The sequence below is a fragment of the Aulostomus chinensis genome, chromosome 1 (genome assembly GCF_037954235.1).
Source record: "Aulostomus chinensis isolate RoL2024-O1b breed Wild chromosome 1, RoL_Achi_v1.0, whole genome shotgun sequence".
In the NCBI taxonomy this organism is placed as follows: Eukaryota; Metazoa; Chordata; class Actinopteri; order Syngnathiformes; family Aulostomidae; genus Aulostomus; species Aulostomus chinensis.
Genome location: NC_141320.1, coordinates 37,412,876 through 37,426,784, shown reverse-complemented (window position 1 = coordinate 37,426,784; position 13,909 = coordinate 37,412,876). Strand labels below are relative to the sequence as shown.

The following is a 13,909-nucleotide window of genomic DNA, read 5'->3' as shown; positions in this document are numbered from 1 at the left end:
TCATCTTCTGCTTAAGGGTCGCGGGGGGGGGGGGGGCTGGAGCCTATCCCAGCATCTATGGGCGAGAGGCGGGGTTCACCCTGGACAGGTCGCCAGTCCATCACAGGGCCAACACACAGAGACGAACAACCATTCACACTCATACCTACGGTCAATTTAGAGAATCCAATCAGCCTCGTCCCCAAATTGCATGTTTTTGGACTGTGGGAGGAAGCTGGAGTATCAGAGAGGACGCACGCAGGCACGGGGAGAACATGGAGACTCCACACAGAAAGATCCCGCGCCCGAGCCAGGACTCGAACCCGGAACCTTCTTGCTGTGAGGGCACAGTGCTAACCACTGCACCATCGTGCAGGCCCGCTATGGGGGCTGGTCTGTCTAATTTCCTGCAGCCAGGAGGGAATTAAAGGCAGTCAGGGGTTTTTAATTTAAGTTGATGGTGTCTCATGCAATCTCTTTCAATACTCCAGTGGTGGTTTAAGTGAAGAAAAACATGGGTTAGTCAGTAGGACTCTGTGTGTGTGTGTGTGTGTGTGTGTGTGTGTGTGTGTGTGTGTGTGTGTGTGTGTGTGTGTGTGTTTCCATGCAGACTTTCCCTTGTGACAACCGATTTGATTTGGAAACCATCTCATCTAAATCTCCTCTCCAAAAACCCTCTTCTGCAACTTTGTACCCAAGTTGTCTCCTCATCAGGCACCACAGTATCCAGTAGGTTCAGTTCAAACAGTCATCAGTGATTAATGTTCATGTTCAATGATGAGGTTTTGATTTATTCTTCTAGAATCATTTGAACAAACCCTCCTCAACACTGTGAAGCCTTCATCTGACAGGAGGAGTTTCTTTTCCCAGTGATTCCACTGACAGTGAAAAGCTTTGTTCATCAGACTGGTCTGATAGGATCAACTACTGGTTGCTCTGGAGTGCAAACAGCAACCTGTCAGGAAACATTAGTTAGATCAAAGCCAAGATTAAAGCAAGAGCCTCCAGATCAAAGACAGAATTGATGATAATGTCATCAGGGGGCTTTGATAGTATATTTATTTGTACCTAGAATTCTGTCTTTGATCTCAGGAGGACATGAAAGAAACACAATTGAGGAAAGCAGAGGAGAACATTCAGCTTCATTAGAAACACTTGAACTGTTCAACGGTAGAATTTGTTTGAAACAGTTTACAACACTGAGTGACAGGATTGAAGAGGGGAGATTTTGGTATTTTCAGTTTAATTCTAACTTAAAACTGGGCATGAACATTTTTAGTATTTCATATTCTAACATACAGAGGAAGTCATGACATTCCCTTTTTTTTAACCTATCCTGTTCAGGAAATGGAAATGGAAATTTAGCTGCTATGTTGAATCAGAAAAACCTTTTGAAGTCTACTTTTGCTTCAGTCAGGAAGTGGACTGTTGTTAACTCTCACAATGGTTGGTGATTCTGGTGGAAGAAAATATCCTTATGAACCTCTTTTTAACAGACACATATTTCTAAAGATGCAGGTTTATTTTATTTTTCTTCTTTTAGCAGAGGATGGTTTCGATCCATCGACCTCTGGGTTATGGGCCCAGCACGCTTCCTCTGCGCCACTCTGCTCTACCATTGACGGAACAGTCCTTGTTTTAGGAGAGCATTATCTGTCTTTGTCTCTGCCCTGCTCTCCTGCTCTCTTTCCCCTCATTTAGTCCTTGACATGATCCATGCTCTACAGCTCTGCGGGTGGAATGAAGACCTGCGTCTGCTCTGCCCGTGCCGTCCTTCGTCTCAACCTAAATTGTTTGACCCACCTTTATAATGCTGCAGACAACACAACCAAACTGGCCCCGATCAGGATTTGACAGGCCGAAACATGCCCTAAAAACACCAAGAATAATATCCACCACCTTCTGAACGGCGCCTGGCCCGTCTCCTGCATCAGGGGCCGCCGCAGTCGCGCATCAGCTGTTCAACAGCTGTTCGCCGCAACACTCAATGAGACAAAGACATCGAAGCTCAAACTGCTGTTGAGGAAGCCGTGATCGTATAGTGGTTAGTACTCTGCGTTGTGGCCGCAGCAACCCGGGTTCGAATCCGGGTCACGGCAGCATGAGATAAATTTCTTTGTGTGTATTGATGGACACAAGCCAAGCAGAAATTTCCCACAATGCAATAGGGCAGTGTTTGGTCAGTGCTGAGCAGGCGTCAGTCTGAAAATGATGTCACATTATTGTGTCATCACTTGACCAGACCCAAAAGTAGGCTCAGGTATCAGTTTCTTCTCAATGCTAACGTCTGCTAGCTTAGTCTGCTACTTTGATGGCTCTGTCTGCTCTAAGGTCCAGACCCCTGGATGTGGTGGTTCCTACCTGAACGTAGATTCTGTCAGCTCATGTTGTTAAATCAACTCACCAGGAACACCAGTAGATTTCAATGGACTGACAATGAGTCTCATTGAATGGTAAACATGTCAAATATGAAGTCATCACCTGAGGAGGTCTGCTGCTGGAATGAAGCTCCAGATATTCACAAGATATTCTGGATCTTAAAATAAAGCATTTTTATATTTGATTTCTTATTCATTCAGGTCATCCAGTCATGTGACTGAAGTCATCCAGTCACGTGACTGAAGTCATCCATTCATGTCAGTGATGTCACTTGGCAGGACTGTCATTGCCGTCTCATTCTAGAAAAGAATCCAGACTCCACATACAAGATGGTTGATGTTTTCTTGACTTGATGCTCTGACTGTCAGGGTAGATGACAGCTTCTTCTGCTGCTGCATCTGAGTGGCTAGGATTGGAGGTTTTACCTCCCAAGGTTGTTTGGTTCCAGGGGAAACTTCAAAATTCCAGTCCCCAACCTGGGCTGTTCTGAAACTCTTCTCCTGAATCACTCCTGAGCTCTTGTTAAGAGCTGGAAATGAGCTGCAGCAAGAAAAAATACCAGTGCCAACCAGATCAACTTCATGGTTTTTGTAGTGATTTGGTTCTAAACAAATAAAACTGACTTGACTTGATTTGGTGCCTCATGAGGAGAAAATTTGGGCACAAAGGTTGGACAAGAGTGTTTGTGGAGGGTGTTTTTTTGTTGTTGTTGCAGTGTTGTAAGTCACTGTAACTGCAGCTGAATGATTGAACTTTCTCCAAATGTCCTCAAGATGGTTTCCAATGACATCAGTTGTCACAAGAGGAAGTCTGCATGTAAACACACTCAGGTGTGCCCAGCTATTCTTATGAGAACATTCGATCAACTTCATTCTATGTGCAGCCTAACCTTAATCTTAATCTTAATCTTAACCAACTGAATCTTAATCTTTATTTGAAACTAAACTCAATCCAGACCTTCACTCTGAAAGAACTCACAAACTGCATTGCGCTGCATCAGGGCCGGTCTTTGGTCCCCATGAGGACGAGGACTCCTGATCAGTGTTGATGATGGAAATGGTCTCCAACACCATAAAACAAGAAATACACACACGTGTAAACACACACAGTGACCCCGCATGTCGTTTTTGCCCAACTTAAATTTTCATTCATTACCCAGAACCTCTCAAAAGCCCTGAAGAAAAATTGAATATTTGGAGTTTGAAAGCCATAAATCACATCCATATCATCTTGTCCATCTCAGTCTGATCTCATCTTTGTTGTTTTTTTAAAGAGGGACAAATTGGTACTTGGTTAAAAAAGCACTGTGGGAAAATGATCCTGCTTTCAGGGAGGTCTTTGGTGAGTTTGCTAACAATGCAGAGAACCATGACGGTACCAAGCACAAGGCTGCTGCCCTCTGCATCACAGCTACACTTTGGAGTCTGTTTGAACTGAATGTGAAGGGTCTGACATCATCACACCAGTACGACAACAAGTGACCATGAACCAAAAGAAAACCTTCACTGATGAGTCCATGGATCTCATTGATCTGTGCCATTTCCTGATCTTCAGGTTCTGTCTTTGATTTCTTTCTTTGATCTCTAAATTCTGTGCTTTGGTTTCCTTGGTCAGTCTTTGAATTCTGGTTCATAATAAAAAAGAACTCCCAGCATATTTCTGCAGACCATAGATAGGGATTTTACCAACTGCACCATAGCAACCCTCTTGCTGTCTGCTGTTGTGCCATTGAAAAGTAAGACAGCCTGGCAGTCAACAAACTGGGCTCAACAGAAGAATGTCAACGAAAGATGGATTAAAGACCAGGAGGAAATGTAACCAACCTACAAAGATGGAGGGGAATTGAGACCCACATGTTTGCCATCCTTGATGAACTGTCCACTGGTGCAGGGGATGAGGTCATGGCCATGATCTGGGAGCCAGTCCTGGATGTTAAATGCCCTGATGATGGACAGTGCAGTGGCAAAATGTCTGGTCCACTGACTGAACTCTGCCACAAATGAGGAACAACAGTCAGCAAGGAGTAGAAACGAAGAGGAGAAATGGAGAGAACAGAAAGAATGAGAGATCATGGAGGAAAGAGGCTGATATTTGCAAGTGTCCTGAGTACAACACAGCAATCTAGAGAAACCATGACCTGGATTACTGAGGACCTCCACTGGCAGTTCATTTCTGTTGATCATAGGGCCATGCTGGGTGAAGCAGGAATGAATCCTGGGACTGAGGTTGTGGAGCAATGGTCACCTTTCCTGCTGAAACTGTCAATTCTTCTGCTTGGTTCTCTCCACAAAACCAGTCCCTTAACGGAGCTCAAACTCCAGTTACAGCTGTGAGAGCCCAGAATCTGACACACTGGACCATCAGGACTCAGGGAATGCAGGAATCTCTGGCCTCAGCTGACATGTTGAATTTCAGCAACACTTCATGATGCTGAGTTTCGCAAACCAATGAGAAGATGAAGGAGGCCGTCAACTCCTTCAAGCTCAACATCTCCACTGCTTTACCCAGGAGGTCAGGAGGTCAAAGCAGAACCTGCACCCCCCACCTCTGATGTTTACTCCACACAGAGATGAGGGGTCTGTTCAGAAGAGTGAGCTGGAGTCTGGGCAAGTCTTTTCATTCAGTCCCTGGTTGAAACAATTGTCTCCACCAACTTCAGTATGGGTCTGGACCTGCACAGGTTCCAATCCCTGTCTTGGTCCCAAGGGTTTGTTGAACCAGAGAAGCTTCAAGTGGTGACGCTCATTAAACCCTGCATGAAGGTCAACCTGCATTATCTGCTGTGCTCATTAGCAGGGACTTAGCTCCAATGGTAGAGTGCTAGCTTAGCATGTGAGAGGTAGAGGGATCCATGCCGTCCTTCTGAGAATACTTTAACTTGTTCTGTTGATCAGAGGAGCTGCTGGGTGATGAATGCTGATGTTTGTCCACTGCTGTGATAAAGTGTCCCCTGTTACTGAGATGTGGATGAACACCTGCTCAGGTCAAAGCTGCAATCAAACCAGGGACTCTGAACCACACAGTGAAGGAGTTTGTCATCAAGATTTATGGCAGCTTTGAAACTTCCCACCATCTCCTGAATGTGGAGCAACTTGTCCTGCCAAAACTGTCCCCTCTTCCATTCTTAATAACACCTGTCCTGACTGGCAATCAAGCTAGGCTGCAGCGGTGAAAGCACTGAATGCAGCCAGGATACACAATGACTCAGGATACACAGGAATCTGTTGACTCAGCTGGAGAAGCAGAGGGTCCACCAAGACCAGCAGACACCTTCATTCTTGATTCTTGATTTCAAGGGCAGCCCCTTGAGATGCACCATCTCATTTTGGAGGGGGTCCTGACAAATAATGACCAACAATACAACAATAATAAAAGTAGATTCTATTTTCAACACAAGGACACACACATCATACACCCAGGTACAGGCCAACAATGTTCCCCAAAGCCCCCCCCCCCCCACCACCACCACCACCACCACCATCCAGTATTTTATACAAAGTATGATCAGAGATCCCACTGCAGAATAAGAGTGGGCCTGTGTTCACATACTCATACATTTAAACACCCATCTCAATAAATACTGCTTCCATGCACCATTAAAGTACACAATGAATATTCATACACAAATATCCACATATTTACAGTACAGAGAACAAACAAGAACAAGTAGAGAGTGAATCCTGGAGAGAAAAGGGGAGGTGCATCAGAAACGAGAGCAGATGTTTGAAAATGCTTCATGATTTGAAGATGAGAAAGGAAGAGAGAGACCCAAGTGAGGAGGAAAGGTTGTTCCAATCTGATGGAGCTTTACATACAACCGGTCAAAGCAGGAGGCCGTCCCCACTGATCCTGGATCTGCTCGACGTTCCTGCCTGTTAAAAGGAAGGTGTTCATCACCACTGTTGCAGGATGTGCTGCTGATGGAGAATTGTTGGGTGTAGATTCATTGAAGCAGTTTGGTGCTGGACCTGTTCTACTAGTAAAGAGTCATGAGAGAACTTTTGTTGTGATTTGGTTCTAACAAATAAAAATGATTTGACTTGATTTGGTGCCTCAGGAGGAGAAAATTTGGGCACAAAAGTTGGACAAGAGTGTTTGTGGAGGTTGTGCATCAAAGTTCTATTTATATCCAACACATAAAATCAAACAATGTGAAGCAAGCTAATGAACAATAAATCAAATATAAAAATGCTTTATTTTAAGATCTAGAATATCTTGTGAATATCTGGAGCTTCATTCCAGCAGCAGACCTCCTCAGGTGATGACTTCATATTTGACATGTTTACCATTCAATGAGACTCATTGTCAGTCCATTGAAATCTACTGGTGTTCCTGGTGAGTTGATTTAACAACATGAGCTGACAGAATCTACGTTCAGGTAGGAACCACCACATCCAGGGGTCTGGACCTTTGAGCAGGCAGAGCCATCAAAGTAGCAGACTAAGCTAGCAGACATTAGCATTGAGAAGAAACTGATACCTGAGTCTACTTTTGGGTCTGGTCAAGTGATGACACAATAATATGACATCATTGTCAGACTGACGCCTGCTCAACACTGACCAAACACTGCCCTATTGCATCGTGGGAAATTTCTGCTTGGCTTGTGTCCATCAACACACACAAAGAAATTTATCTCATGCTACCGTGACGCGGATTCGAACCAGGGTTGCTGCGGCCACAACACAGAGTACTGACCACTATACGATCATGGCTTCCGCAACAGCAGTTTGAGCTTCTATGTCTTTGTCTGATTGAGTGTTGCGGCGAACAGCTGTTGAACAGCTGATGGGCGACTGAGGCGGCCCCTGATGCAGGAGACGGGCCAGGACCCGTTCAGAAGGTGGTGAATATTATTCTTGGTGTTTTTAGGGCATGTTCCCACCCATCTTCACGTGGGTGACAAAAATGGATTTTTTGTAAAGATTTCGGCGCGAGTTCGGCCTGTCAAATTCTGATCGGGGCCAGTTTGGTTGTGTTGTCTGCAGCGCCTGGCGCGCTCAGCGGGAGCGAGTCCGATCATTATAAAGGTGGGTCAAACAATTTAGGTTGAGACGAAGGACGGCACGGGCAGAGCAGACGCAGGTCTTCATTCCACCCGCAGAGCTGTAGAGCATGGATCATGTCAAGGACTAAATGAGGGGAAAGAGAGCAGGAGAGCAGGGCAGAGACAAAGACAGAGAATGCTCTCATAAAACAAGGACTGTTCCGTCAATGGTAGAGCAGAGTGGCGCAGAGGAAGCGTGCTGGGCCCATAACCCAGAGGTCGATGGATCGAAACCATCCTCTGCTAAAGGAAGAAAAATAAAATGAACCAGTGTCTTTAGAAATGCGTGTCTGTTAAAAAGAGGTTCATAAGGATTTTTTCTTCCTCCACAATCACCAACCATTGTGAACAGTCCACTTTCTGACTGAAGCAAAAGTAGACTTCAAAAGGTTTTTCTGATTCAACATAGCAGCTAAATTTCCATTTCCATTTCCTGAACAGGACAGGTTAAAAAAAAGGGAATGTCATGACTTCCTCTGTATGTTAGAATGTGAACGACTAAAAATGTTCATGCCCAGTTTTAAGTTAGAATTAAACTGAAAATACCGAAATCTCCCCTCTTCAATCCTGTCACTCAGTGTTGTAAACTGTTTCAAACAAATTCTACTGTTCAACAGTTCGAGTGTTTCAAATGAAGCTGAATGTTCTCCTCTACTTTCCTCAGTTGTGTTTCTTTCATGTCCTCCTGAGATCAAAGATAGAATTCCAGGTACAAATAAAGACACTATCAAAGCCCCCCTGATGACATCATCATCAATTCTGTCTTTGATCTGGAGGCTCTTTCTTTAATCTTGGCTTTGATCTGACTAATGTTTCCTGACAGGTTGCTGTTTTCACTCCAGAGCAACCAGTAGTTGATCCTATCAGACCAGTCTGATGAACGTAGCTTTTCACTGTCAGTGGAATCACTGGGAAAAGAAACTCCTCCTGTCAGATGAAGGCTTCACTGTGTTGAGGAGGGTTTGTTCAGATGATTCTGGAAGAATAAATCAAAACCTCATCATTGAACATGAACATTAATCACTGATGACTGTTTTAACTGAACCTACTGGATACTGTGGTGCCTGATGAGGAGACAACTTGGGTACAAAGTTGAAGAAGAGGGTTTTTGGAGAGGAGATTTAGATGAGATGGTTTCCAAATCAAATCGGTTGTCACAAGGGAAAGTCTGCATGGAAACACACACACACACACACACACACACACACACACACACACACACAGAGTCCTACTGACTAACCCATGTTTTTCTTCACTTAAACCACCACTGGAGTATTGAAAGAGATTGCATGAGACACCATCAACTTACATTAAAAACCCCTGACTGCCTTTAATTCCCTCCTGGCTGCAGGAAATTAGACAGACTAGCCCATAGCGGGGCTGCACGGTGGTGCAGTGGTCAGCACTGTGCCTTCACAGCAAGAAGGTTCTGGGTTCGGGTCCTGGCTCGGGCGTGGGATCTTTCTGTGTGGAGTTTGCATGTTCTCCCCGGGCCTGCGTGGGTTCTCTCCAGGTACTCCGGCTTCCTCCCACTGTCCAAAGACATGGACATTAGGGGACGAGGCTGATTGATACTCTAAATTGACCGTAGGCGTGAGCGTGAATGGTTGTTCGTCTGTGTGTTGGACCTGCGATGGACTGGTGACCTGTCCAGGGTGAACCCCGCCTCTCGCCCGTAGATGCTGGGATAGGCTCCAGCCCCCCCCCCGTGACCCTTACTAGTAAGGAATAAGAGGAAGATGACGATGGATGGCCCATAGAGTGGAGGTGAGACCACAACCATGCTCTACAATCAATATTTACATCAAACCAGCAACAACTTAACCTGACTAAATATATACATGATTCCAGACTACTACACCAACTCAATCATACATCCACATAATCATTCAATGAACCTTGTCTGTGATTGTACCCCCTCTCCCATCTGGGAGCAAAGGTTTGCACCTACAGCTCTAAAGGAGCTTCCTTGGGCCACTCTCCCCTTTTGGCTCCACCCCCTTTAAGGAAACCACCAGGAAGAGGTGAGGACTGACGTGACGACTGAAACTGCCACATTTACATAAGACAAACTCGATCAACACTAAATACCAGGCCTTGCACAGTGATTCCCACTGACTGACACTGGGGTCTTCATTTTCCACAGGCAGGATGGCCGGTCCCCCTGTGCTTCCCAGGTCCCTCCCTGGAACACATGGCATAGCAAATGTTTCACATATTTGCTGATTCAATAAACCTGACCATTAACATGTGTGTGTGCCTCTAATTTACATAAACTGTTAATACCAAGACAAATGCTACCTTCAATTCATCATTTATGTCATGGAACCCTTGGTCTCCATTACATTGGTCAACCAGAGAAGCTTCAACTGGTGACGCTCATTCAACCATGCATGAAGGTCAACGTGCATCATCTGCTGTGCTCCTTAACAGGGGAATTAGCTCAAATGGTAGAGCGCTCGCTTAGCATGTGAGAGGTAGAGGGATCGATACCCTCATTCTCCATTATACTTTAACTTGTTCTGTTGATCAGAAGAGCTGCTGGGTGATGAATGCTGATGTTTGTCCACTGCTGTGATAAAGTGTCCCCTGTTACTGAGATGAGGATGAACACCTGCTCAGGTCAAAGCTGCAATGAAGTCAAGTCATCACCCTGTAAAGCACCAAATAACAAAAGTTACACTTTACAAGTAGAACAGGTCCAGTTCCACACTCCTTAAATTAATTTACACCCAACAATTCTTCATGAGCAAGCACATCCTAGCTTAGGCCCAACTTTTCTTGGCGCTCTCCCAGATGCTTGGGAGCTTCTGGGGGAGCGCTAGTTGGGCCTAAGCCAGGAGCTAAGCTAAGTTGGTCTGCACCAGCGAGTGAGGGTTGGCTAGCTCTTGCAGCTTTTGGTGCAGAGCCGCTGCAGGTCCAATTCAACATCGCTAAGCCTCACCTCCAACACAACAAGAAAACTACATTTAACACACTTATCAGTATCACTAAAGGAGGCAGAGGAGGAACAAAACATGTGGCACTCTGAGCAGGAGAGAGGAGGACAAGAGGGAGAAGCCATCATTAGCTTAGCCTGTTTACAAGGCAGAAAGACTGTTGCTACAAGAATGATGGTCTTTTAAACTTCAGCCAAATAAAGCAAGTAGGTATTAATTTTTGGTGGGTAATTTGTCAATGAAATAAGGAATTAGCAGGGAGGATCACACTTTAGCTAACACAATGAAGCAAGGCTCTACGTTCAGCAACACAGAAAAAGGAGTTGAGGTCACACGCTTCCTGCAACCAGGGTCAAAAATCCAGGACGGACGAAGGGGAGGACAACAAAGACAAAGACACAAGAAACAGAGATAATAACCATAAACTCCATAACAACCATAACAAACATAACCATACAGAACATATATAACAAATATAACAAGAAAAGCATTAAAAAATGTCACCTCTGGTCAAATACTCTGATTTGCATTTGTGTCTCTCAGCATTTTCATTTTCATGTTAAAGCCTCCAGAATGAGGGGAGGGGTCAGGGGCAGTTTACTGTGTTGTCTGCAAACTGAATTACAGGAAACCTGAACTTCCACTGTCAATGTATCCAACTGATTCATAATTTTTTGATCTATACATAGATAACTTGTAGTTATTGCCCACACACTCACACACACACACACACACACACACACACACACACACACACATTTTGTGAAACAACTCAGGAGACATTAGGTGTTTTACTTCGAGGGATTCATTCATGATAAATGAGCATGGAGGAGACCCAGTAATCATCAACACAAGCGTCACATGAGCAGGTCACCACCCACTTTTATTGATTGGTTCTTGTAAGAATCACTCCTAACGCCATCAGGATGTCATTTTTTGTCCTGCCCTGTCTCAACTGTTGGAGCACAGCTACAGCCTGAACTCTGCCACTACCTTATCCCTCCCTAACAACCTCATACAGACCCACTATCTGGACTAGCCTGACCCCCCTGACCCTCAGTCACTCGTAGCGCCTCCCACCGGAGGGAATAGGAGCATCGGTGAGCTCTGACTGTTGGGATGCACATCCATGTGATGGAAGAGCTGTTTTAAACAGGGAATCATTTGACCTCTTGACCTGTGTGGGCAGGTACAGAGGGACGATTCCATCATGAACAATAATATTACTAAACAAATGGGTCTTTAGCTTCTTTCTGAAGGCGTCCTCAGCGTCCTCATGTCCAGTGGGAGAGCGTTCCAGAGTCTAGGAGCTGCAAACTGGAAGGTTCACTCTCCTTCAGTGAGGCTGAATCCCTGTGGTCAGGGAGGATAAGGGACCCCACAGGTATCACTAAAGTGCTTTAGACTGCAAAGCACTCAGCTAATCAAGCTGGGATCAACTGCTGTGGTGATCAAGGTATCAACATATAGAACAAACAAAGAAAACAAAGTTGAGGAAAAGCACACAAAGAAAAAACTATGAACATAAACAGAACATCTTCTACACCAGATGTCACACGGCTCAGTAGACCTCTGGTTTGACCCTTAGCAGGTCCAGTCTCCAGGGTGCCCCCATCATTCTGCTTTTCAGTTGCAGGATATGCAGCAGAATCCCGTCGCTCCTCTGCAGAAGAACATATGAGAGCGTCTGCTTGCTCTTCTCTGGCTGGACGTAGGGGAGAGTCTGCTTGCTCTTCTCTGGCTGGACGTAGGGGAGAGTCTGTTTGCTCTTCTCTGGCTGGACGTAGGGGAGAGGCTGTTTGCTCTTCTCTGGCTGGACGTAGGGGAGAGTCTGCTTGCTCTTCTCTGGCTGGACGTAGGGGAGAGTCTGCTTGCTCTTCTCTGGCTGGACGTAGGGGAGAGTCTGCTTGCTCTTCTCTGGCAGGACGTAGGGGAGAGTCTGTTTGCTCTTCTCTGGCTGGACGTAGGGGAGAGTCTGCTTGCTCTTCTCTGGCTGGACGTAGGGGAGAGTCTGCTTGCTCTTCTCTGGCTGGACGTAGGGGAGAGTCTGTTTGCTCTTCTCTGGCTGGACGTAGGGGAGAGTCTGCTTGCTCTTCTCTGGCAGGACGTAGGGGAGAGTCTGTTTGCTCTTCTCTGGCTGGACGTAGGGGAGAGTCTGCTTGCTCTTCTCTGGCAGGACGTAGGGGAGAGTCTGTTTGCTCTTCTCTGGCTGGACGTAGGGGAGAGTCTGCTTGCTCTTCTCTGGCTGGACGTAGGGGAGAGTCTGCTTGCTCTTCTCTGGCTGGACGTAGGGGAGAGTCTGTTTGCTCTTCTCTGGCTGGACGTAGGGGAGAGTCTGCTTGCTCTTCTCTGGCTGGACGTAGGGGAGAGTCTGTTTGCTCTTCTCTGGCTGGACGTAGGGGAGAGTCTGTTTGCTCTTCTCTGGCTGGACGTAGGGGAGAGTCTGTTTGCTCTTCTCTGGCTGGACGTAGGGGAGAGTCTGCTTGCTCTTCTCTGGCTGGACGTAGGGGAGAGTCTGTTTGCTCTTCTCTGGCTGGACGTAGGGGAGAGTCTGTTTGCTCTTCTCTGGCTGGACGTAGGGGAGAGTCTGCTTGCTCTTCAGAAGTTTGCTGGACCTTCACTTGAAGGTTATGATTTTCCTCTTTCAAACAGCTTTTTAAATCATGAAGATTTCCCAGGATTTCCCTCTGAGCACTGCTCCTTTTCTTCTTTTGTGTTCTCACTGCACATAGAAGACTCTGAACTTCACCGTTCAGACTGTCACTCTTTGTGGGGTCCTGGTCCTTCCTTGATTCAAGGTGGGCCAACTCTGCAGTGAAGGTCTCTGTCTCCTGAGATGCAGTAGAAACTCGTCTCCTCAAACATCCATTTTCTTCCTCTCTCTACTCACTCTGGGACCTCAGCTGTTCAAGAGTCGCCTTCTTCTCAGTGAGTTCTTGTCTCATTTTTTTCTTCTCTGCTTGGATGGAGTTGAGCTCACACTTGAGGTCACACTTCTCCTTGTAAACCATCTTCACCTGAAGCTGAAGATTGTGGAGTTGTGTGTTCAGGTCTCTGATCTTAGTCTGGTTCTCCTCTCTCACAGATTCAAGGTTGCCCACCATGGCAGACATGTTCTCTACCAGCTGATATGCAATAATCTTCTCTTGTCCAAGACTAGAAACCTGTCCCCACAAATTCTGGTTTTCTGTCCATCTCTTGTCACACAGAGACTGAAGCTGATCAAGTGCACTTTTCTTCTCTGTCAGGTCTTCCTCAAGACATTTCATCTCCACCTGTTCACTCTCCCTCAGAGACTGAACCTGGGTCAGCTCTTTTCTGAGCTCATTGTTCTCTCCATCAACCTTCCTCCCCTCACACTGAAGACTGTGGACTGTTGCGTTCAGATCTTCTGTCTGAGTCTGGTTCTTGTCCTGGACCGTTTGGAGGTTGGCCACCACAGCAGTGAGGTTCTGGAGCTCCTGGATTGCTCTTTTATTCTCATGTTCAAGAGTAGAAACTTGTTCCCTCAAATTCAGGTTTTCTGCCTGTGTGTTGTCACACAGAGACTGAAGCTGCTCAAGGGCAG

The 13,909-nt window shown here is 45.9% G+C and overlaps 2 non-coding genes across 2 annotated transcripts; one reads left to right on the top strand and one right to left on the bottom strand.

The window, feature by feature from the left end:
* Nucleotides 1-1,519: 1,519 nt before the first annotated feature.
* Nucleotides 1,520-1,591, bottom strand: trnam-cau (transfer RNA methionine (anticodon CAU)). Its single transcript has one exon. It is a non-coding gene; the product is annotated as a tRNA-Met (tRNA).
* Nucleotides 1,592-7,576: 5,985 nt separating this feature from the next.
* Nucleotides 7,577-7,648, top strand: trnam-cau (transfer RNA methionine (anticodon CAU)). Its single transcript has one exon. It is a non-coding gene; the product is annotated as a tRNA-Met (tRNA).
* The last annotated feature ends 6,261 nt before the right edge of the window (nucleotides 7,649-13,909 follow it).